This window comes from Dipodomys spectabilis, unplaced genomic scaffold, assembly GCF_019054845.1.
Source record: "Dipodomys spectabilis isolate Male_0828 unplaced genomic scaffold, ASM1905484v1 ptg000263l, whole genome shotgun sequence".
NCBI lineage: Eukaryota > Metazoa > Chordata > Mammalia > Rodentia > Heteromyidae > Dipodomys > Dipodomys spectabilis.
The window spans coordinates 1,698,176-1,723,821 of NW_024870940.1; the positions used below are offsets into that span (position 1 = coordinate 1,698,176).

At 50.4% G+C, this 25,646-nt stretch overlaps 1 long non-coding RNA gene across 1 annotated transcript; it reads right to left on the reverse strand.

The window, feature by feature from the left end:
- Positions 1 to 68: 68 nt before the first annotated feature.
- Positions 69 to 17,808, reverse strand: LOC122125299. Its single transcript, XR_006150748.1, has 3 exons — positions 17,674 to 17,808; positions 2,546 to 2,552; positions 69 to 82 (listed from the first exon to the last, which is right to left on the reverse strand). It is a non-coding gene; the product is annotated as an uncharacterized LOC122125299 (long non-coding RNA).
- Positions 17,809 to 25,646: the final 7,838 nt, after the last annotated feature.

Here is a 25,646-nt window from a genome sequence, read left to right on the forward strand (position 1 = left end):
GAAGTACCAGGCATCAGACTACATGGTTCTCATGGCTATCATACAAAACCTTACTAGGAACTCTATGAAAGAAGAATTCTTACTGCATCCATTCGACAGACTTGAAAACAGAGGCTTTAGAGGTGAAGCTGCTCATGCTAGAGTTAGGAATGTCATTTCTGGCAGCTATCACTTAATCGTATGCTCAGTGTCAAACATGCCAGCAAAAGGACACTCCTCAGAAGGGAAGTCCCAGTGTAAGAGGCACCTGGTAAGGGCATAGGGCAAAGGTAAGAGCTTGTCTCTCTGTCTCTTTCTATCTTCCATCCTACTTGCAAGTTTAGCAGCATTAGCAATTGTTACACACTTGTAATAGTTCATTAAGAAAAAGGTAGCAGAGTACCAGTAGCTCATGCCTATAATCCTTGCTCAGGAGGCTGAGATCTGAGGATCACAGTTCAAAGCCAGCCCAGGCAGGAAAACCTGTGAGACTCTCATCTCCAATTAGCCACCAGAAAACTGGAAGTGGTGTTGTGGCTCAAAGTGGTAGAGTGCTAGCCTTGAGCAAAAACAGCTAAGGGATAGCACCCAGGCCATGAGTACAAGCCCCATGACTGACCAAAAATAAAAAAAAAATGAAAAAGAGAAGGAAAAAGTTTATGTGCACATTTGCATGTCTGCCTGTGTGTCCATGAACATAAGTATACATGTATGTGCATTGTTCTGTTTGTGTTTATAGGGGAGGAAACCTCACAAATGACTCCTCAGAAAGTCTTCCTGGCCTCTTGAGCCTGTGGGTATGCTGCAGTTGGGGAAAACGAAGCTCTGGCTGGTGTTATCAATAGCCAAGACTCCACATCCCTCATCCCCAGGTTGACCACGCAGACCAAAAGCATGAGCACAGGAACATGGGAGACAACCAGCCTTTGCCAAGGACAGACACACTCCAAAGTCACCGGCAGCTGCTTCTCTAGCTCTGTGCCATCAAGCCCTGCCCACCTGAGCTACCGCAGGGCCTTAACTCCAGGCCCAGCAGTGAGTAAACCCCACTAGGGGTGTGATTTCCCCCTCCCGAAGACTTTCACTGGCACGAAAGTCTTCAAAGTCACAGGTGGAGTTTCAAGTTCCCCCAATTACATAAATCCTGTGGAAATTTTGAAGCCTAGAACTTCCTTCAGCCTCACAAAATAAATCACAAATGGATGGAGAGATGTGTCATGAAGGCTCCTAGCATTGCCTCTTTTTTGTCCTTCATTTTGCAACACAGGAATATGTTTGCTATGACTTGGGGCTTCTTCCTGGCCACCGGTGACCCTGTGTTGCTGTAGGAACCCAGACTCCCATGGTCACACATAGAGGACAGAGGCAAGGAGATGTCAGAGCTAGAGTAAATGCAAGTCTTCTCCGCGGTGTTCTGTGAGGCTGGGGTTTCCTCCCTAATAGTTCAGTGTAGAATGAGCATCCTCTGTGATCCAACACACGTGTTCTCTTCACAAAACGTCTGAGCAGGCAGGGCAATCAGCTCCTCAATATGACAACAATTAGGATAAGTGGATATTTCTGCTCTCCAATTTTTAGATCCAAACTCCATAAAAGGCAGAAAATTTTATGGCCATGGTTCAAAATATGAAACATGGAATTCCCATACGATCCAGCAATCCCACTTCTGGGAATATACCCAAAAGAACTGGAAACAGGAACTGAGGCAGATATCTGCACCCATGCTTATAACAGTATGATTTCCAACAACCCAAAGTGGCAACAACCCAAACAGCCATCAACAGATGGATGAATGTGGTCCGCACACAGGCCACAATGTCACCCGGCCACAGAAAGGGCAGAAATGCTGATGTGTGCTGCCACATAGATGAACTCTGAAGCTGTAACACTACATTCAGTCACAAAGGACAAATACCGTAGAGTCCATGGATGCCGGTCTAGAGTAGCCAAATTCACAGAGGCAGAAAGTAGAGCAATGGCCAGGCACTGGTGGCTCAGAACCTGTAATATTAGCTATTCAGGAGGCTGAGATCTAAGGCCAGCTCAGGCAGGAAACTTCATGAAACTCTTAGCTCCAACAAACTACTTGTCAAAAAGCTAGAAGTGGTGCTGTGGCTCAAGTGGTAGAGTGCGAACCTTCAGCAAAAATGCTAAGGAGCAGCGCCCAGGCCCTGAGTTCAAGCTCCAGCACCAGTGTACAGAAGGTAAGTAAAATTAAATGATTGAACTGGTCAACTTGGTGTTGTGTGTGTTTTACACTGATAGCAGCAACTCTGCAGGGAGATCTTCCCCGTGAGCCAATCACTGTGCTGGTGACCGTGGCTAGGAGGCTGCACTTGGGAGGGTGGCAGGGTTCTGCATGTGCACAGCCTCCCGCACAGCTCACTCTTCAGGAATTTTAATGATCTGACACTGCAACCGTGTCTTCTGTGGCACACAAGTCATAGTCCAGGGAACAGCACAGAGACAGAAAGCAATAATGGACACCTTATTCATCACTTAGAAAGTATTTATAACAGAAATGGGGGGGAAAAGGAACTCTCATTGGCGGGGTGTAGACTAGGACGACCACTCTGGACAGCAGTCTGGATCTAAACACAGATCTTCCTTTCGACCCAGCGATTCCACCCCTGGGCATTACCCAGAACATCACTAGCCAGGATACCATAAAAACACTCTTATCCCTGTTCACTGCGGCAGTAGACACAATAGCCAAGTTATGGAAACAGCCAGATGACCTACAATCGATGAGTGGATCCAAAAAATATGGTACCTGTACATGATGGAACTTTATGCAGCCATTAGAAAGAACAATATTATGTCACTTGCAGGGAAATGGATGGATCTAGAACAAATCATGTTAAGTGAGGTAAGCCAAGCTCAGAGAGACAAACAGCACATGTTTTCTCTCTATGCAGAAGCTAGATCTAAAATATACTGGGACAGGATAAATTATTCAGGACTTTAGACATTCATACACACACTCTCAGTGAAGAGTGAATCTGATCATACAAAATAATATTTATCAACATGAACTCCAGGAAATGGAAACAAGACTTTTTTCCTTGTTGCTATTTTTTGACTTGTTTGCTCATTTATCTGTCTTGGGGGTGGGGGGGAAACGGGTACAGAAATGGAGGGACAAAGGGTAACAAATGTAGCAGTGTTACTCAGTCTACATGATGTTGAAGATGAACTACACAACTGTGAGTGGCAGTGGGAGGAAAAAACTGGGAGAAAGTGAGGGAAGGCGTGACTTTGTCCAAAAAGAAATGTACTCCTATATGACCACAGAAGATGCTGCTAAGCGAAATGAACCCCAAGATAGAGACACAAGAGGTTTTATCTTTGTTGCTGTTGTTTTGAATGTACTTATAATGTACTATGTGATTTTTTTTTGTTTCTTTTGTATGTTCTTCCCCCAAAGCCCCTGTTTTCACTGTATTTGATTCCAGTGCCTTACATCTTGTATATACATTTTTCTAATTGGGGAGGGGAAGGGAAATAACAAAATGCTGAAACAAGGATACAGGTTGACCCATAGTAACAATGAGGTGTACAAGACACTATGTTGAAAATGAACTTTACAACTTCAGGGGAAGGGGGGAGTAGGGGAGGTGGGGAGGGAAGGGATGGTAGGGGAAAAACAAAGGAGGGGGTAACAATACTCGATAGGAAATGTACTCATTACCTTACTCATGTAACTATAACTCCTTTGCATGGTATTTTTACAATAAAAAAATATACATTAAGAAAAAGAAATGTACTCCTTATCTGACTTATGTAACTGTAACCCCTCTGTACATCACCTTTAAAATAACAATACAAAAACAAAAACTTCAACCCAATGAAACTCTGGTAACTTCAAGTTGTTTGGGACCTCAAAAAAAGAAAGAGAGAGAAGGACAGAGATAAAGAAACAAAGAAACAGAGAAAGACATCGAAGGAAGGAAGGAAGGAAGGAAGGAAGGAAGGAAGGAAGGAAGGAAGGAAGGAAGGAAGGAGGGAAGGAAGGAGGGAAGGAAGGAAGGAAGGAAGGAAGGAAGGAAGGAAGGAAGGAAGGAAGGAGGGAAGGAAGGAGGGAAGGAAGGAGGGAAGGAAGGAAGGAAGGAAGGAAGGAAGGAAGGAAGGAGGGAAGGAGGGAAGGAAGGAGGGAAGGAAGGAAGGAAGGAAGGAGGGAAGGAAGGAAGGAAGGAAGGAAGGAAGGAAGGAAGGAAGGAAGGAAGGAAGGAAGGAAGGAGGGAGGGAGGGAGGGAGGAATATTCATAAGAAAGCTTCTTGGAAGGGAAAACTATTCCTGTGTGTCTTCTATTCTCCCTTCTCGCATGCCTTTCTAGTTTCTTTCCTACCACACACTGGCTCTTTGATATATGGCGATTCCCCTGTTGTCTCTTCCAGATTCCTGATCTATACCTAATAACATCTAATAATCCTCTTGCCTGGAAGGAATTGTGGTTACATGGAAGGAAGCTACTCACTGGGGACCGTGTTTGTATGTACAGGTTTTGTGTTTTGTTTTCTAGGAAGACACCCGATGTTCCTTCATGAGTTCTCGGCCCTGCCATCACTTGGGGGCCAGCAGAGTAGTGCTGAGCACCCCACAACCATGAGAACTGAGCACCCCAGGACCATGAGAACTCAAGTAGTGCAGACAGTCGCCTATGGGGGAGCGGTGGAAATCATTGATTGCAGAGGCGATTGGAATTTCAAGGTCTCTCGCTATTGTAAGAATCCATTGTAAGAATCCGGACTCCATTGATCTGGATTTCAATTTGGGCTCCATGCCCTCCTTGCTGTGTGACTGGGCCTTTCTGAGCTCTGTTACCTCACCCGGAGTATCTACACTCTGCCTAGCTGCCATTGCAGTGAGGAGCCCCTACAAGCTGACGAGCAGGGTGCTGGGAACAAGTATCAACACCATTGCCAAACCAGGTGTAGCACTGCTGTTATTATTTCTAGCCCATCGCAGCAAATTCGGCCGAGCGGTCCTCCCTGCCTGTCAGCGTGGCCCTGTGTCTCAGCGGGCTGGGGCCTGGAACAAGCCTTCTCCCCAGCAGTTCCCCAGGTCCTTCTGAATGACCTTGAAAAGCAGCTCTGGAGCTTCATGAGCACAGGCTTAAAAAAAAAAAAAAATTCAGCCAGGCTCCATTCCCTAGCAGGGTTTCCTTGTACTTCTACACATACCAAAAGGAAAAGGAAAAAAAAAAAACCCACAGGGCTTTGCTGAATTAATGAACCACTTCTCTTATCTATTTTTCCTGTTATCTAATTCTGAGAGGAAAGCTGGGAGCTCCAGGGAGCTGGGAGACGCAACTCACAACGTCTCCCTCCCACCCAGATGAGAGCAGCCTGGAATCCTGCCCCTGAAAATTTGCCTCCACCGGGCCTGGAAGAGCTGCAGCCCCATGGGTGAGTCCTCTCCTGATCCTTCCAGTGGTCCTCTGCCCCTGGGCCAGGAGGAGCCTGGCGGGGGAGGGATGGTGGAGGGCACATTTGTAGAGGGAAAGACATCAGAGAGCAGACCTAGAGCACCAAGGCCCAAGGCCGTGGGGGAGGCTCTCCCATCTTGTAGAAGGGAGAAAGGAAGGGATTGTTTTCAAGGCCTCTGCTTCACAAAGGCTTCTTCCTGTCCCACTTTCTCTCTCTGCTTCCTTCTCTGTTTCCCTCTCTTAAGTTGGCTGATAGTTTAGTTTCAGAAATGGAAGGGAAAGCCGATCACCTAAAAAAAAAAAAAAAAATCAGGCTTCTGAGCAGGTGTGGCTGGGCGCTGGGTCTTTGCTCCTCTAAGCGAACCCAGATCGCATTGCTGTCATCTGAGAACCCCACTGGGAAACGCAGGCAAGCCCTTCAGGCCTGGCCCATGGTGGAGCTGGCCTACAGGGCTTCTGGACAGAAAGTCTCCATGCTGATTCATGTGGGGCTCATTGGCTGGCTAGCAAGTGGTCTTCCAGCCAGGGTCTGACAGTTTCTCTGCCTGTGTACAAGGCTTCGCCAGGCTTGATGTCGGTTTTAATTTTTGTTTACTCTGAAGCCAGCGGTGGCGGCGATGAGTCTTGCAAGCTTTTGTCCTGAGCTTCACTTTCTTCCTGCTTTGAAGGGTCGATGGCCTATGCTGTGGGCTGGGCATACGTTGGCAGATGAGTCGAACTTAACCTTTTCTTCCTCTAAAGCCCAAGCGTGAGCAAATGAACTTTGCATTTAGCTACAACTGAGGGGCTGAGCAAAGAGGAAGTCTGAAAGAAGAGGTAGAAAAGTAGAGTCCGGCTTTGAGAGGGTCCTCATGGAGAATGGGAGGCATTGTCTGTGGCTCAGGCTGTGGGAGTCTGCACCCTCCTAAGTTGTCTCTGCCTCCTCCTAGATTTGGTTGGAAACGGACAATAGCACTCTGAGGTCTGTAACCTTAGAACTAGGAGAGGCTTCTCTAATGCCGGGTAGGATCTAGCAGTCTTTCTCTGAGTCCCTGTGTACTAAGAAGATGAACCCTGTCGAGGAGAGAATAGAACTGTGTTTCCCATGGACATTTTCCTCCCTCCGGCTGACCCATGGATTTCTAGCTGTCTCAAAATGTACCCCACCTCCCCCGTATCTCCAGCTTCCACACCTCACTTACTCTTCCCAAGGCTGACATTCTCACTCCTGCTTCTGCTCTACGAATTAAGAAAACTGAAAGGATTTCAGCTGTGTGTGAGAGAGAGAGAGAGAGAGGAAAGAAAGAAAGAGAGAGAGAGAAAGAAAGACCAAAGACGTGTCCATCTGAATTGTAGTCAAACTTTGCTGTGTAAAGGCTGGTAGAACCCTGTGGTTTATCATCACAAAAGCGTCTTAGTTCATCTTCTTCTTGTCATTCTGTTGTATTTCTTGGTAGTAGTAATATCAAGGGTTGGGTTTCTGCTAGCTGTGAGGAAAGGGTTTTTGGAAACAGGGTTTGTTAGCTTTTTTACAGGGTTCATTTCTAGCTGTAGACTTTGTCCTCAGTTTCCTTCCAAGGATTTGTCTCTGCAAATGCTTTTCCATTTCCTGGGGTCGTTGGTTGGGAAGGGTACATCTTCAAGACAGGTTTTGGTGTTTGGTGCTGAGATGTTAAGTTGCTCTTCTTGCTCTTCCTTTATCCCTGTTCTCTCCCTTGACCCCAATAAAACACATGTTTCAAGTGGCTTTCTAACGCCTTGTTCTATTTGCCCAGTGATTTACAGGACGGAAAATGGCATCCGGCGAGTGTGTGGCTCAGGGATGGTTTAGAGCGAGACGTGGAGAGGAGGAGGCTCGGGGCTGGGGGAGACTCAAGAGACCCGGGCCATCAATCTCCAGCTGTCTAAACACGGGAGGGCGGAGGACCCCAAGCAATTATCCGAATAATTGGAGGTGGGGGGGTACTTTCACCTGAATTATCCAGATAAAAAGGGGCACCACGAGGAGATGGCAGCGGGCTTCTCGGTGGGCGGAATTCAGCCCACTGTTCTGTAAATCCTGGGATCAGAGACGGGGCTGGGGGGCTGGGGAAGGGAAGCGAGGTTTCTTGGAAAAGTTGGGGGGGAGTGACCACCGCCCCACAGGGCCGGGGCCGCCGCGGGACGCCCGGCCCGGCTGATAACGCCCAGGCCGATCTTAGGTCAATAAACCCGGCGGCGTCAGGCGCGGAGGAGGGTCGGCGGGCGCTGGAGGGGCGGCGGGGCCGGGGGAGGGGTGATGGGATCCAGAACCGGCGGAGCCCGGGGCGCCGCGGGCCGCCGCCCGGCCCAGCCCCGTCCTGGGCGGACGGCGAGGATCCCCTTGTTTCTTCTGTTAAGGGTCGAGGGGGGCGAGAAGGTGCGGTGCATCTCGTTCCAGATTCTGGAACGTTCTAGCACAGAGCCAGAGCCCAGCGCGATCGGTGGCGAGTGGGCGCGCGGGGACCAGGGAGGGACCAGGGAGGCCGGGCCGCGGACTTCCGTCGCCAACTTGGAAGCGCTTTCCAACGAAAACGGCTCTGGAAGTTTCTCCCGCTCCCCGCCCCCGAGCCGGCGAGGCTGGGAGACGTGACTCGATCCAAAATCACGCCCGGAGTGGGGGGACGGCTCACCGCGGGCTCCCCGCCACGCACGCGCCCCGATGCCCAGGGCCCGGGGCGCAGCAGCTCCTGGGGCGCGCGGGCCCCGAGGCCCGGACAGGGCGACGCGGGCGCCTGACCCGCGACCCCGCCGCCGGCCGCGCGGGTGGGAGCGCGGTGCGGGCGCTGGGGGTCCCTGGTAACACCGTGGGGCCGCGCCCCGGGGCAAACCACCAGGCCTGGGATTCGACGCCGCGAGGCCCGGCTCGCCCGTCCTCCCCGTGCTCGGTCCCCGCGGCGCGCGAGGCTGAATCCGGGCGCCCGGGGCCCCTGGAGCGCCGTCCTGCGCGCGCCCCGCCGCTCTCCGGGCGCGCGGCCGGGGGTCGGGGTCCCCGGGAAGCCATCGAGGCCGGGGTCCGGTCCCTGCCGCCCGCGCTGCCCGGCAGAGCCCCAACCCCAGGCCGGCTCCAGCTCCCCAGCCGGCCCCCCAGCTCTTCCAGTCGCCCCCGAACGGGCTGGGGTCCTTCGCCCACGTGGAGCGCAGCGGAGGGGCCGGGGCCTCGCCCTCAAAGAGTGGCGGGGAAGAAACCCCAGGCCTACGCCCGCAGCCCAGGCCCCCAGCTCTCCTACCCCTCCAGACCGTGCAGAGCCCCCATCCCCCGCCCAGCCCGCGTTCGAGTCCCTTCCCGGGCGGCGTCGGGGAGGGGGCCCGGGCGGGCAGCCCCGGCTGGGCCCAGAGAGAAGTGGTTTGGGGGTTTCAGGGCGGTTCTCAGAGGCACTGGCTTCGCCCCCAGGCCTGGGCCGCGTGGGACCCGGGCTGGAGGGCTTGTCCGGGCCCTGGGCTTCCCAGGCTCGGGTCCCGGGGAGGGGGTCCCGCGTGTTACAAACGCCGCGCCTCCCAAAAGCCGGTGGCGGGGACTCGCCCTGGGTCGGGGCGAGCGGGAGGGAGGGGTCCGGCCGCCCTTCGCTCCCACACCCCAGCGTCCGCGGGACCCCAGCGTCCGCGGGACCCCAGCGTCCGCGGGACCCTTCCTTCGCTCCGCTTTCCTTCCCCTCTCCTTTCCTGGGTTCTGCGCTCCCAGACGGTGTTCCAGAGTGTTCCTTTTCTGGCTGAACCCACCTCGCACCCGCCCCCACCCCACAAGCGCTGCCTTTGTTAATTCTTCTCTACCTGCCGCCTCTCGTTCCTAGCGTCCGAAGCGGGCCCGGCTGCGCGGCGCTTCCCCAGGCTCTGCCCGGCCGGCCTCCCGGTCCACTCAGCTCCCGACCCCCCAAGCAGCCGCCTCTCACGCAAGAATTTGTGGCAGAATAAAGATCCCGGGTCAGAGGACCCACAGCCTTCTTGCTGGCGAATATTCTTTATTCTTTGTTGCTGGTTGAATATTCTTGCTGGTGAATATTCAATATTCTTTCTATATAGTAAACGACGACAGCGGTAGCCATGCCATTTGTCCTTCGGGAGTTACTTAAAATTCCCACCAGCGAATAACTATCAAACTCTAATAGCTTTTCAAAATTCCAGTAATTTGAGGGTGGGTATCTCTAATTAAATTGTGATGTGAGATTTTTTAATGTTGTATAAACTTACAAAACTGAGCCAGATGATTTATCCTGTCACAATATTTATTATGGTTTTTCTACTAACCCCTAAGATTTAACAGGAAATTGATATGGTTCAAATAGATAACTTTTCCTTGTTCACTAGCTAAGATTTTATTTGCTTTCTGTTAGATCTCAGTACTTCTATCATAATAATGATAGAACAATTAGCCTTTCCTTGTAGATAAATAATGATTTTGAGTGTGCAGTGTTTGCTTTCTGTAGAATTGGTTGTAGATCACACTGGAGAATTTTCGATGCAATAGTGTTGGTAGATAGTAGGTGGGATTTGCTTTCAGAAAGTGATTAGAGGGAAAAACACTCTTAAGGAGATTTTTTTCAAGAAACAAAAAAATTGCTCTTTTTAAATGCTTATAAAACCTTAAGAAGCAAGATCCTTGGAAAATAAAAATTTGGATGAGCTCTGGTGGCTCATACCTGTAATCCTAGCTATACAGGAAGCTGTGGTCTAAGGACTGTGGTTCAAATACAGTCCAAGTAGTAAAGTCCACAGACTCTTGTCCTCATCCCAAAAAGCTGGAAGCAGAGCTGTGCCTCAAGTGGTAGAGCACTAGCTTTCAGCAAAATAAAACTGAGAGACTGTGCCTAGGCCCTGAGTTCAAATCCCAGGACTAGCACAGTTTTTTTTAAAGTTGTAATAATAATGATAAAATTACAATTTTACCCTGCAAAGGAGGAACAGTGGTACTCACTAGAAACCATGTGGAAAATGAACTTGTAAGTGAGGACCAGAGGGGGAAAACTGGGAGAGAGGGAAGGAAGGGGTGACATCGTCCAAAAAGAAATGTTCTCGCGTTAACCGACTTATGAAACTGTGACCCCTTTCTACATAACCTTTATAATAACAATTGAAAATCTGGAAACAAATAAAAATTTGATCCTGACAGATTCAGAATGGGAGGGCGGAAGCCAGCTCTGCGCCTCCCCCGTCCCTGACTGAAGAGCAAAGGCAAGTGCCTGCCTGCTGTGGGGCTTGGTTGTCCCTGTTTAGACAAAAATCTTAAGCAAAGGAGTGTCTCCACGTGTTCCTGGCTTTTTAAAAGGTTGAGCAGGCCAGGAAAGTTAGAATGAACTTGTGACTTTAAATGAGCATCATTATTCCACAATACTGTGAAATTCCGGAAATTATGTAATCACTTAATCACAATTAAAAACAAAAAAAAAAGAACCTCGGGGGAGGGAGGGAGGGGATGGTAGGGGGGATAACAATGGAGGGGGTAACAAAAATAAATAAATAAAAGGATGAGCAGGAGAATGCAGGAGTTATTGTCTTCCAAGTATACCCTCCAAAGCGGCAGATAGCAGCTACGGATCCAACCCCCTGGCTCACCTGCCCAATTAAAAGCTATGGGGTTGGGGGAAGACTTAAGGTCCTGGAAAGTTCTGGAACAGGGATGCAGTGGAAAGAGCCTCCATGCTGCAGGCTTTCCCACAGCTCTCTAGGCTTCAAGCCCTCTCTGTCCCCTAGCCTTCCCTTGGGGCCGCCTTGGAAAACTTGGTGGGGGCCACAGGGGCGGACTCCAGCGCTGATAACAGAAGCCCTGCTATCTAATCTGGGCAGCAGCATGAACAATCCATTAGACTTCTGCATTTATCTGGGGTTGGGGGGGGGCGGATGGAAGGAAGGGGTTTGGCTGTCCTACCCAGCCCTGGAAAGCTCTGAGAGGGAGCTACACACCCTCTCCGGGTAGGGAGAAAGGGCACTAATGAAATGGGGAGTTTTGTGTAGACTTCCCACTCATGGCATTGAATGATGCTTCCTGATTGATTCCCATCCATGGCAAGACCGCCCTTGTCACTGGAAGGAAGAAGAACCCTTTGAGATGGTGGGATCGCTGTCCTTTGCGCTCCACCTCATCTCCTGTAAGCTCGTGGGAGGATGGTGTAAGACTCCAATTTGGACTGGTATTCCTTCAGACTCAACTCCATCCGCCCATTCTTTCATTCGGCAAACATTTACAAAGCTTTACTCCTCGCCAGGCATTGTGCCTTGTACTGACAGGTTAAATTATTTGCCCAAGATGAGGACTGTGCTGGTCACCGGGCGGGACCCTAAATCAATGATTCCAGTCCCATGACTGCTCACTTCTCTCCCCCAAGACACACAAATCAGAGATGCGGGGAAGGGAAGGGCTGCAGAGGTTATCTGGTCCAGCCTTCCATTCCGTGCAGGAATCCCCTCCCCAGGGGGCCGGTGGTCAGGCCTTTGCTCTGCCCCCCACCAGAGGGGAAGGTCCAGCCCCTGGCAGTGAAGTGGGCCCAGGCCGACTTCATGCTTCACACTTCCCTTTCCTGGGCTCACCTCGGCCTCTGCTGTGACTGTTGGCCTCTAACCCAGCTGTGTGATCCCTCTTCTTCAGCCAGATCCCGGCGGTCCCAGCTACTGATGCTGAGCCCTTGAAACTTTAAAGCAAGCTGACCTTCCTCAGTGGACCATAGGGGACATTAGCTGTTTGGTGAGAAACCACAGGAGAAAGTTAGCCAAAGAATTGCCTGAGCCTGGATTCATGTTCCAGCACAGCCACCAACAAGCTGAGTGCCCCTGAAGAAGTCATTTGGTGTCTATTTCCAGCATATTCTAAAAATACAACACCTCAGTGGCCTTCTCAATAGCTGAGCCCGCCACCTATTTTCAAAGATAAAATCGTTCCTAATATATAATCTAAGATTATAAAAAGAGCAATTACTTGACAATAAGTTTACCACAAAGAACATTCCAGAAGGTTTTTGGCTCCAGTGCAGTACTAAGTGTACATTGTCCCTGGGTAAGAGTCTAGACTCCAATGTTAGAATGATATGACCTGAGCCCCATGTGACTTACTTACTGCCTGATTAACTTGGGCAAATGACTTCAACATTTCTGTCCACTTGGATTTCTAATGCTTTAAAGCGTCTATCCATGAGACTCACCTCCAATTAATTACCAAAAAGTCAGAAATGGAGCTGTGGCTCAAGTGGTTGAGCACTAGCCTTGAATGCAAAAGCTCAGAGACAGTATCCGGGCCTGAGTTCAAGTCCCAGTACTGGCACAAACACAGAAAAATCCTTATACAACTTGATTTACAAGCAAGTCTCCCCAATCACTGAGAAAAGGTCTTCAAATCAATGTATTTGCTTATAATGTAGTTTTGTTTTGTTTCTTAACCTAGAATTTGAAACTCTTCAAAAATTAAATGTACGTTACAATTTAAGTGACAAATTCATAAACATGTTTTTGACTTGCTTACCTGAAATTGAGTGCTGCTGGTGGGTGCAGAATTGTGGGAGACATTTGGGCAATTCAAATACAGAACCGGAAGTGGTTGAATCTTTCGTGGTCTTTTCCCCATGAACAGAAATTCACCTTAAAGAAATTAGTTTTATACGATTCTTTGATTATCAAAATGCATGATTTCACAGTCACACATCAAAAATGCGTTTTACTATGCATTTATTATAGTGAAGAATAGGGACTAACGTAAACACTGAACAATTCGCATTGAGATTAACTGTGTTAAATTCATGACAAGTTATGTTTTCTTAAGATATTTAAACTACGTAAGAAAGTTTCCTTTTTTAAGAAAAATTTTTTGAGGTTTTCGTTTGCCATTGGAGCTAGGGCTCCAACCCTGGCCTTGCACACACTAAACACATTCTTTCTCAAAGTTGCTTGCTATTTGTTTTTATGTTTTTGAGACTCCTGCCTGCTGAGTGTTGGGATTACACGTGTGTGCCACTGTCCCTAGCTTGTACTTGTTAAAATGCATGCATGCATACACATATGCACACAGACAGACAGGAAAGGGCTTGAGAAGCAGAGGGGAGCCCAGTGATTTCAGGAGCTCTTTCCAGGGATTGGTTAAGAATACTCTTGCTTTTCCTCATTACACTTTTCTGAACTCCAGATGAACCACAAATGAGGTCTTATTTATTTTATTTTGTTTTGTTTTTATTTACTTATTTTTTGGGGTCCGGTCGTGGGCCTGAACTCTGGGCCTGGGCGCTGTCCCTCAGCTCTTCAGCTCAAGGCTAGTGCTCTACCACTTGAGCCACAGCATCACTTCCGGCTTTTTTCTTTTTGCTTATGTGGTGCTGAGGAATCGAACCCAGTGCCTTATGCATGCAAGGCAAGTGCTCTACCACTGAGCCACCTTCCCAGCCCCTTATTTATTTTAAATTAGAAAAATAACCATTTTGCGAGGGATGAGGAAGACTGACCCAATCCTGGATGAGCCAGGCATCTGAGGACCTTGCGGCTGGGTTTTCATAACAAAGGCTTCATAAAATGTGAGTCCCCAGTGCAGCGCGAGAGCCTTCTTGGAGGCCACCAGCCTCCAAGGCTGAACTCCCCAGCTCTGGGAGGATTTTCCACCAGCAGCTTCTCCCCTCAGCTATCCAGACTGCGGAGCTCTTCCCTGGCAACCTTGAAACTGCCACGGATAGTGGGGGTAGTGCGGGGTTCCTATAACTTTTCCCTAGGCTGCAGCCCCTGGCTGGCAGGAGGACGTGAGCTGAAAGACCAGGTGCTAAGCCAGCTGGAAAGCGAGCTGATTATCCCAGCCCAGGCCCAGGGAAAGGAGGAGGGAGTGGGGGGGGGGGGGTGGAAAGTCAGACCTTCAGCCATGCCAAGAAGCCTGGGGCTGTTCAGAAAGAACTCTCTGGTGAAGGCCAGACAATTCTAACTAGAACGCCAGAGCCTGGAAACCAAATGAACTGCAAGACAGCTATTAATAATCCCCACGTGCTACGTTTGAAGTTGAACTCCTCAGCCATTTAGAGGCCAAGGCTGCCTTCCTCTCACCTTGTCAACAGGGTGGGAGGGGGAAGGGAGGAAGGAAGAAAAGAAGCAAGACCAGGCAACCGAAGCCTTCCTAGGTATATAGAGCGCTCTGTGTGTGTTTATGTAACACATCCAGAGAAGAGCGGACACAGGTAATACTTTTACATTGGTTACTCAGCAGGAAAGTTTTCAGAAAGGAATTTGTATTATGAGACTAGCAGGGGATGGATACACAGGCAAAACTTCTATCTTCTTTCTGGAATCGTACAATTGTTTTTTGAGGTCAGCTTTTGTTTGTTATTTGGGTGGGTGCATGATGGTTGCAAAGGCAGAATTTTAGGTCATTGTAGCCTGGAGTCTGCCCCACCTCTGCTCATCTCGGCCCTTCTCCGTCAACAATGCAGCAAGGAAGCACACTGCAGTTTTATCTTCCAGCTCATTTGCTGACCCTCTGCTCAGCATTAGCACGGTAGATGGTACTGTCTTGGAGATTGATTTGCACAGGGCAAATTCTTAAAAAATAGTTTAATTAGTGTTAAGTAGGTGTACAATGGTGATTTCTAGTCCACAAATCAGTTAATAAGTACAATGTATCGAGTATGTGTGTGTGTGTGTGTGTGTGTGTGTGTGTGTGCGCGCGTGCGCGCATGCTTGTGTACCAATCCAGGGACTGGAACTCAGGGCCTGAACACTGATGTCTAGTGCTCTATCACTTGACTGGAGTCACAGCTCTACTTCTGGCTCTTTGGTAGTTAACTGGAGATAAGAGTCTCATGGACTTCCCTGCCCAGGCTGGCTTTGAACTGTGATCCTCAAATCTCAGCTCCCTAAGTAGCTAGGGTGATGACAGGCGTGAGCCACCAGTGCCTGGCTAGTAGAAGCATCTTGATCAGCATCTCCCCTTCCATCGTTCTCCCCCACCTCTCCCCTATCCACCACCCACTCCCTCAAGTTACGGTGGTTCTGTTTTCACCCAGGCACATAGGACAGAAGGACTATGTTGGCCCACCCTTCCTCTCCCCACCATCTGCTCCTCCTCTCCTTGTCCACCCCCTACCCCCCAATCATGTTTCAGCTTCCTGGGATTCATTTTGTTAAACTGTTCTTCAGTTGTTGTTCGTTCAGAGTTATACCATTGGGATCCTCTCCTGGGGACAAGTTCTAAATCCCTCTGCTGACTGAATTCTCTGCAAGCCAAATCCTCTGTTCCCCATCTCGGATGGGAATCTGACTGACCCTTGAACAACCATCTGTGACCCTGACCTGGCCAGGATCTATCCCAGAGCAAGCCCTGTGAGGCTGTGAGGCGGGAGGAGAGCCAGGCTGGGAGAGCCCATACCTCTGTCCTTGACAACGACTTCATTTCCTTCTAGCTGGGAACGCTGTGACTGTGCTCGCTATGATAGCTGGCAACTTTCTCGTCACTTTACTATTTCATCTTCCAGAAAAGTCCCTACAACACAGGTTTTCATGAAACAGCCATAGATTCCCCCCAAGCTCAATCTTTGTATAATTTTAAAATAACTTCACTTGTCCTCAACATAGATTGGAAAAGCAGTCAGTCCTTCTCTCGGCCCTGCTTCCAGTGGTTCAACCTAGTAGCACCTGGTCTGCCTCATCTGTGTGCTGAGAACAATGAATAGCATTTATGGTGTAACAAAGTGCACTGAATTCTCCCAGCAACACCCCCTCCCACAGGGGTAATCAGCCTGAGTATTATTAGATATTATGCCCCTTTTATAGTTGAGGAAACTGAGACTCAGAAGCATTGTCTCGCCAAAGGTCATACCACTAATAAGTAACAGAATTAAACTCCAGGGCTCTGCTCTAACAACCAAGCATTACCCCACCAGCCACACCTTCTCCCATTGCTCTAATAGATACTATCAGCGCCCCTCAATTTACCCATCAGAAAATCATGGAACCAAGGCGCAGCTACCAGGTTCCTGGAGTTGGCAGCGCTGGACCTATCCTCCTGTGTTTCTTGGGTGGAGCACCTGGAGGTTACATGACCTGCCAAAGGTCACCCCAGGAGTGAGTGGAAAATGACCAATGTCATTTTTTAAAATTAGTTAAAAGAACTGCCAACCAAGCCCACTTTTATGGCTTATTTTAAACAAGTTAATAAGTATACCAAGCACAGGTTTAAACCCAAGTGAGTAAATGCTGACACTAGTTTATAGATCAGGCTGATAAGAAGCAATAAGGAATTATTCTTCTCTCATTTATCATCTAGCCCCTCCAACATGCAAGTTATAAAGAGAAGCAAATAGCAGTTCAGAACTCCCACATCTGGGGCTGGGAATGTGGTTTAGTGGTAGAGTGCTTGCTAGCATGCATGAAGCCCTGGGTTCGATTTCTCAGTACCACATAAACAGAAAAGGCTGGAAGTGGCACTGTAGCTCAACTGGTAGAATGCTAGCCTTGTGAGCAGAAGCAGCTCAGGGACAGTGCCCAGGCCCTGAATTCAACCCCCAGGACTGGCAAAAAAAAAAAAAAAAATCCCACATCTGAGATCAAAACACTGAAAAGAAAATTGCCCATTTATATTGCATCTCTGCCCAAAGACTCCTGAGATGTGAAAAAAGAAAATATTTGGGAACTATATCTGCATTTCACAAGTAGATACATTTTGTTTGAGCTAGTCATGGGCTTGAACTCAGAGACTGGATGGTGTTCCATTCAACACTGTCCTTCTTCCACGTGAACCACACTTCCACTTTCAGCTTTTTTGTTTTCTTTTGGTGGTTAATTGGAGATGAAATCTCATGGACTTTCCTGCCTGGGCTAGCTTCAAATGGGGATCTTCAGAAATCAGCCTCCTGAGTAGCTAGTATTACTGCGCCACTGGTACCCAGAAGCACATTTCTTATATAGAACTCTACGTTTGGTCTTCAGATGTATTCAATCATTAATTCTTTCTTCAGAGTAAGTATTGAGCACCTACTGCATACTGTGGACAATTATAACATTATTATATACCATTCTGGCCATCAAGAATCTTGCAAATTTTTTTTCAGCTTATGCCTTTCATTAATTCATACATAATCGCTTGTCTTCTGGTTTGTTGAAGCAGAAAGTTAGACAACACTTGCTACAATCATGTCTGTCAAAATGGCTAACAATAAAAACCCAGGCACCACATTCATCTGAAGGGCACTCTCAACAAAGATGGCTAATTTTGCCATTTTCATTCACGTTATAGTATTCCAGGACAGCCAGTTTAACCTTTCTCTTGTGCTTGTTCTTCTTGGGAGTTGGTGTGAGACGTTTTCTTCCTTAGCACAACCCTGAAATCTCAACACTAGGTGAAGAGTGGACTCCTTTTGAATGCTGTAGTCAGATAAAGTACATCCATCTTCCAGCTGCTTACCTGCAAAGATCAGGCTTTGCTGATCAGAAGGAATTCCTTCCTTAGCCTGGATCTTGGCCATTACATTTTCTATAGTATCCAAGGGCTCAACTTCGAGTGTGATGGTCTTCCCTGTAAGGGTTTTGCTGAAAATCTGCATCTTGGCAGTGGTCTCACCGCTGATGGTTGGTAGATTGGAAAGGGTGCCCCCTGCCCCCTGGGGTTTCCTGTCTCTCACTTGAATCTCTACTCCATGGAACTCTAAGAAGGTGCCTTGAATAGGGGAAGGCTACTTGGTAGGGCTGGAGTAGCCACAACAGAGCTGTGGGAAGAGGTGGCTTTGCTTTATCCCATCCCCAGCAACACAATGAGAATGGGGCGAGCAAAGAAGAGTAGGAATTGATGCTCCCAATTAAGAACTTAATCTAAAATTCCCGAGAAGCCCAAACAACCTGGTAGAGAAATGGATTGTGTCCATCCATCTGTTACTATATATTTGCAAAATATGTTGGCAATGTATGAAGAGACAATTTTGCTTATAAGGGAGGTGAGCCTAATAATTCTTCAGGTGTTGTTTAGTGAGCTGCTTTATTTTTATTTTATTTTTTATCAGGTCACATTTACCAATGGATCTCAGGCCCAAAGTTCAATGTCAGTACAGAGCAGCCACGATCTAATAAGTGACTTTACACTCAGCTCCCCACACAGGAAGCCTTGAGACACTGCTGGGAGAAGCAATGGCCGCTCCTTCACCTTTTCTCCAGTGCTGGCATGGGGCTTCTGGGCCCATAGCTGTAAAACAGATCATGTTTTATGGATGGATGGAGGATATTTATTCTAAAATGCTTTACTTAGTCCCCAGAGTAATTGAAGCTCAGCAAATTCTAGTGACTTCTACATAAGGTAACCATACAACTTAGGTAAATCATGAGCATTTGCCTGTGCCACTAAGAATTACACAGGATGGCAGGTGTTCACTAAGTTGTGTCACAGGTGACCAGGTACATTGTGTCACCCCATACAATGACAGGAAAAATAAGACCCAAGTCAGAACTGTTGTGTTTCCTCCATGCCTACAATTGGCATATTGTTTTTATTTTGATGGCTGGTATGTTTATCCATCCACCGGGTATTTGGAAGATACAGAGTCTAGAATGTGACATGTACTCTCAGTGCCCATAGGTCAGCCTCTCCTCAGTCTGAGGAGGGCATACGGTGCCTGTGGTCCCACTCCCAATCCTTCACCAAGCTTTTACCCATCACTGCCATTGACTGGCCCATGATAACTGTGTCTAGTTCTCTGCAAAGGGTGGGAGTTAAACCAGGGTCCAAGGCCCTGGGATTTACCCTGGGAGTCCAGAGCTGCCTTATCACTAATTGCTAATCCTCTTACACTCTGATTGCATTGCAGTGAGGAAAGTCTGGCCTTGGGATTCAGATTTATGGCGAGAGATATCAGTATCCCAGGCAATAGGTTGAGGTGGAAAAGCAGACTGTGTGTGACCTCTCAGGACACCTAGTACTGGCCAGCCACATACATCCCCGGCTGTGCCCCTCAAGGCCTCTTTGACTTCTAGAGGTGTCCTTCGTCTGCTTTGTGTGCTAATTGCTTCATCTGGATTGGACCAGAATCCTACAGGTCCAGTGCCACCCCAGAGTTGTGTGTCAGTGTCCCAAAGAGGGCACCTGACTGATAAGTGGGCCAAAGGTAGGTAGGTAGGCTCATGGTCACCCTACCAACAGGGGACTTTCCCGCTAAGGGGCTGATGCGACATCGCGTGGCATCTTCTGCATGTGATCTTCTCTGCATCCAGAGGAAGACACCCTAGCCTATGTGTCTCAAGCACATCTCATTGATGCAGGGGAGAATTTAACACAGTCTAAGATAAGCTGGAAGCCTGATTTTCTGAATTTAAGTCAGTGAACTGTCACAAAACGTCTAGCACATGTCAGAAAATACAGAAAATACAAAGCTATCTGGCAGGATTTCTGTCGTCAAGGATATTGATATTTGGGGAAGAAAGGGATGTATGTAGAGTTTAAATTGACACCTAATGCATTAGAGCCAGAACAGTAGGGAAGGGTGTGTGTGTGTGTGTGTGTGTGTGTGTGTGAGAGAGAGAGAGAGAGAGAGAGAGAGGAGACTGGAATGGATATGGAAGCTTTTTTAGTATCAAATAAGAAGATATGTTAGAAAGTTCTCACCTTCTTCCCTTTATTCCCCATAGCACCAGTACAGGCTCAGAACACAGTTCCTTCCTTCCTTCCTTTCTTTCCTTCCTTCCTTCCTTCCTTCTTTCCTTCCTTCTTTCCTTCCTTCCTTCCCTTCTTCCTTCCTTCCTTCCTTTGTGCCAGTCCTGAACTTTATTGCTCCAACCTAGTACTCTACCACTTGAGCCACAGCTCCACTTCCAGTTTTTTCTGAGTAGTTTATTGGAGATATGAGTCTCACAGACTTTCCTGCCCAGACTGTCTTTGAACTGCAATCCTCAGATCTCAGCCTCCTAAGTAGTTAGGACTACAAGTGTGAGCATCAGTGCCTGGCTTTTTTCTTTTCTTTATTTAGTTTCAGTACCAGAGCTTGAACTCAAGACCTGGGTACTGTCCCTTAGCTCTATTGCTCAAGGCTAACATACTTTTACCACTTGAGTCACAGCTCCACTTTTGGCTTTTTGCTGGTTAATTTCCTGCCCTGGCTGGCTTCAAATCAGGACCCTCAGATTCAACCTCTTGAGTAGCTAGGATTATAGGACAGCCCCTGGCTTAGAGGGGCAGTTTTTGCATTCTGAACTCAAGGCCCATGAGTTACCTTCACTGCTGATTAAGCTGGTCAGATAGTTAGTGTCTTCACCTGTAAGATGGGTGACGGATTAACTGTGCAGATAGAGATAATTCCTGCAGCTTACTTGGCACCATGCCTGACAAATAGTGATGCCCAGTGTTAGGTATTACTGCAGGTTTCCACTTGCAGCCTTTATCATACTTATTCAAATGGGTCTCCCATTCCGAATTCCTCATGAAACACAATTATTATCTATGGCTAAGACTGAGTTCAAATCTAGAGGCCCGTGTCTCCAGACTCCATTATCTGGGACCAAGAATGAGCCCAGTGGTAGAGAACTACTTCACTTGCACACCTTGGCAAAAATCAATCTGTCACTCAAAGCCACAAAACACTGGCAGAGGAAGGGACCCCGCAGACATTTACCTCGATCTCTTCATTTTACAGACAGCTACCCAAGGCCCAAATAAATAAAGTGACTAGCTTGTGGTAACCGCCTCATCGGGTGGCAGTCACAGGGACAGAGCTACCAGGTCCCCAGGCCCAGGACAGAACCAAGATGGAGGAAGGCGGAGACGGGAGAGGAGGCGCGGAGGCTGGGAGGGAATGAGGCGCCCGGCCCCTTTCGGGCCGAGCAGGCCGGTGTTCCTTCCAAGCGGGGGACCGAGCCAGGGAGAACGCGCGAACCGAGCGGCGCGGAACCCTCCCTGCCGCCCTCCCCTGCGCACGCACCCGCTCTTCGCACAGGTCTGCGGGGTCTGCCCCTGTGCACACAGGCGCACGAACTCGTACACAACCGTCACCGCTGTTCTGACGGCGCCGATCGCGCGCGGCGTCGGTCACCGGTGGAACGGCCGGGAGCGGTGGGTCTGGACTCCCGCGGCCGCGGCGCTTTCCCCGGGACGCGGACCCGGCGCGGGTAAGAGCGTGGGGACCCTGGGCGGGCGGGCGCGCGGACCCGGCGCGGGGACGAGGTCGGGAGGGGCCGCGCAGGGCCGCGCACGCGCGGGGCGGGGAAGGGAGCGGGGTCGGCGCACCGGGCGCCAGGTTCGGGGGATGCTTCTCGGCGGGGCCCAGGCCGGGGCGCGCCGGCGGGGCGGGGGACGGCCGGCCGGGGGCTGACCCCGAGCGCCGCGGAGTCTGCGCCCGCCCACCGTCCCGCGCTCGCCTCCCGCCGCCTCGGGTTACGGGCGGGCCGTCAGTGCGCACCCCATCAATAAGGCCTGACAGGCCGCCGGCCCCGCGGCCATCCATCACCCCGGGCGGCGCGGCCGGCGGCCGTCGGGCGGGGCCGGGCACGCGGGAGCCGGGAGCCGGCGCCCGCACCCCCCGGGGACAGCCCGCGGGGTCCCCTCCCCGGCGGGCCCCGCGCGTCCCGGGCCGGGTGGACCGGGTGGAGGCCCCGGGGGCCCGCAGAGCCGGCGATGGGACAGCGTCAGTCGGTCCAGCGACCCGCGTTCGGCTCTACCCCACTGTTTCATCCCAGTGCCACTCAAACCGTGCGTGTCCTAGATCCCGGACGCGTGTGTGAGCAACGCGGGCCCCCTCGTGTGCGTGCTCGCGCGTGCACAGCCACGCGGAAAACGGAAGCGAGGGTCCAAGGAGGAAAAACACCCTTGAATAGAATACGTTTCCTTCTTCCCGATCGTACTTCCGGCCCGGCGTCCCTGCCTCTCCGGAAGGGACTTGGGCTCTCTTCCCGCGTCCATCCGCCCGGCGCTCTCCCCAGATTCGGGGCACGGGATCCCCGTCCTCTCCGGTCTGCACGGTTGGGGTGGACACCGGGGTTCGGCTGGCACCACCGCGGGGACTCGCACGACTCGCGGGGATCGCTGGAGCTGGAGCGCGGGGCCGCCCGCCGTTCGGCGAGGGTGGGGAATTCAGATAATCCGCTGCCCGGACCGAGAGGCTGAAAGAAGTCAAAGATCCCGAGGCCAAGTTCAGCCTCTGGGGCGGAGAGCGGGCTCACGGCGTCGGTCGGACTCACCTAGGCCCTCCCGGGGCCTCGGGAGCCCCTTTTTCTTTAGGTCCCCGGAATCTCCCCGCAGGCGGCGCGGTTCCCCCGGTTCAGGGTCCCGAGCTTCTTTCCTTTCTCACCTTTTGTTCCCTGGCGGCTTCTCTTAGCCAGCGCTGCAGGGGTTGGGATGAGCTCTGTTCCGCCACCAAACGGCTTTGTTTCTCGTTTGTTTTTGTTATGGTGATGTTTGTTTGTTTTTTAATGTCTCTGCTGGTTTTTTTTTTTCTTCCTCTAATTTCGAGTGTAAAAGATGAAATTAAAACCACTGAGGGAGAGCGTGTGTTAACCTCTCCCCTCCCCTGCATGGGTGCGAAGCCTGTGGGGGGGGGGGGGGAGACGTAGCTGGGGCAGAGCAGTTCCCGCGTGCAGGTCCTGGGTTGGGTTTGGTGTCCAGCTCAAGCGGGAAAGCACCTCGTGTCCCGCGTAGTCAGCTTTGAGGCGCCCAGGTGGTGTCCATCAGATGATAAAATCTGCACATTCAGGTGCCACCATGGCTTTATCTGGCACAGAGCAGTTTTACTCGTTCTTCCTGCCTAGTTTACCTATTGGGCATGTGAGCCCCACAAACCGCACCCGAGTGTAATGAAAACGGACAGAAGAATCAGAGCTATCCGGCTTCTGCAGAGGCACCCTGTGCTGGAAATGCAGTGTCTCACCCCTAATCCGTTCAGTCCTATGGGGGGAGGGGGACGCAGACCCCGGGTTCCTCTTTCAAGCTGGGACTCTGGCTTACGGTTGCTTCGTGGGACTAGATGCATGAAAACTGCTGAGCATCTGGGTGATGGGCAGGTCCCTGTCAGGGAACCTTCTCCCCTGCGGCCAGGGGGTGGCCAGGGCCAGCAGAGTTACTGCATGACTTGGCACTTGCCAGGCGCAGAATGATCTTGCTCCCTCACTGCCTTCCCAGAGCGGGGACCGTGTGAAGTCCTGTCATTGGATGTGACCTTTCCCCCTCCTCTGCAAGGTCGGGAAGACCAGCCCTGACAGTCCATCCTTAAAAAGAAATGCAGACGTTTCTTTGGCATAGAAGGCACTGTTCTGAAGCATTTTAGACACGAGTATCAGGAATGTGGAGGTTCCCTAAGGGAGGACGGGGTGGGGGTGGGCATGCTTTTTACACAGTCAGAGTTACATACAGTAAGCACACTCCTTTCCATGTACCGTTTTATGCCTTTTGAGAAGCACACATTGTGTCCCTGTCAAGGTGAGGAAGGTACCAGAACACCAAGAACACCTGACAACCCTCACTCCCTTCCCTCCTTTGTACTCAGCTCTTCTCAGCAGCCTCTCTGGTTTGTTTTCAGTCTCTCTGGTTTTCCTTTCTCTGGAATGTCACACACGGTTTCTGCATATAGTCTTTTTGAGTCTTCTTTTGGACATCAAAGTGTATTTATGGTGCATCTGAGTCACTAAGTGTAATTGCCTCATGCTTTATTATTTTTTGGTTTCTGAGCAAGTAATATTCCATTGTCTGGACAGGCCTAGACTTGTTTATCCCTTTTCCATTTAGTGATCATCTGTGTGCTTCCAAGTCTGGGACAATTATGAGCTGTAGGTTTTGAAGATCCTAGGAATAGGTTTGGTTTTTTTTCTTTTTTAGATGAAAACATAATTTATATTGAGCCTTTCTTTCCCCCAAGGAATTTTGTAATTGGTTCACCTGCTGGACAGGATGTCATTGTCTTTCACAAAAACTAACGTATAGCCAGGCACCAGTGGCTCACACCTGTAATCCTAGCTATTCAGGAGGCTGAGATCTGAAGATCTCAGTTCAAAGCCATCCCCAGCAGGAAAGTCTGTGAGACTATCTCTAATTAACCGCCAGAAAACCGGAAATGGTGCTGTGTCTCAAGTGGTAGAGCGCTTGCCTTGAGATGAAGAGCTGAGGGACAGCGCCCAGGCCCAGAGTTCAAGCCCCATGACTGATGAAACAAACAACAAATAATCCCTAGTGTATTGAGACATAACTGTGTTGTGGCGGACCTTGATGGATCCTGTCCCCCGTGTCCCGCGGGGGGTCAGAGTGGACAGTTGCCGCTGCACATCTGGAGCTGTCCTGGCGGGGTGCGAGCGGACCCTGCCTCTCACTGACTAAAACCCCAGTCCTGGTGGAAAAGTAATGTGAAAATAGAGGAGCCAGGGCTGCAGTGGCTCTCCTGTGATCCTGGTGACAGGAGGCTCAGAGAGCTGCCCACCTTCCTAAATGAACCCTTGCAAAGTGAACTCCTTTCCTAAGTGAGCACGTGTGTGCACGCGCATGCGCCAGTCCTGGAGCTTGAACTCAGAGCCTAGGCACTGTCGCTGATCTCTGGCTTGAGCCATGACACCATTTCCATAGTTTGGTTGTTAGCTGGAGCTCAGAATCTCTCGGACTTTCCTGCTAGGACTGGTTTTGCACTGTGATCCTCAGAACTCAGCCTCCCCAGTAGCTAGGATTACAGGGCCACTGGCACAGGTGTAAATGAGCACTTTTATCCGAGCACCCATCCTTGGCTGCCCTCTGTGGTGGATCTTGTTTTTGGTCTTTGTGGCTTGGCAATTTGCTGTTCATCCCCAGAGCTGCGGCAGGGCCAGAGTGGAGAGGCCACCAAGGAGGTGGAATGGTGCTCTCCGGGTCTTCTTCGCTCGGTTCAGGATACACTCAGCACACTTTTGTCAGAAAAGGCTCCACACCCGCCTGCCTTCATCCTGCCAATGCCACCCGGACTTCGTGCCAGTGAGCGGCACCTGCTGCGGCCCTGCGGCTGCTGTCCAGCAGGCCTGGACTGGAGGGGCCTCTTCCTACCCCGCCTCGGGCCCCCACGCTGGCTGGGCAGGCGCTGTTTTCGCACTTGGCCTTCGCACTTCCTAGACGTTTTCCTGTCCCGCGCTGGGCCGTCTTGGGTCGCGGCGCCCGCCAGGGCGTCTTCCTGGCTCCGGGTCACCTGGGGCTCCGCAGGGAGGCCAAGGGTGCTGGGGCGAGACATGCGAATATTGGCTGGAGCTGGCGCCGGCAGCGCCAGGGCCCGCGGGTCCCAGAAGTCCCCTGATGTCCAGGGACGCACAACACCCCAGTTCCCACCGCTGACCACTGTCCTGCCCGGAAATGGGCCAGCGGAGGCCTCCTTCCGG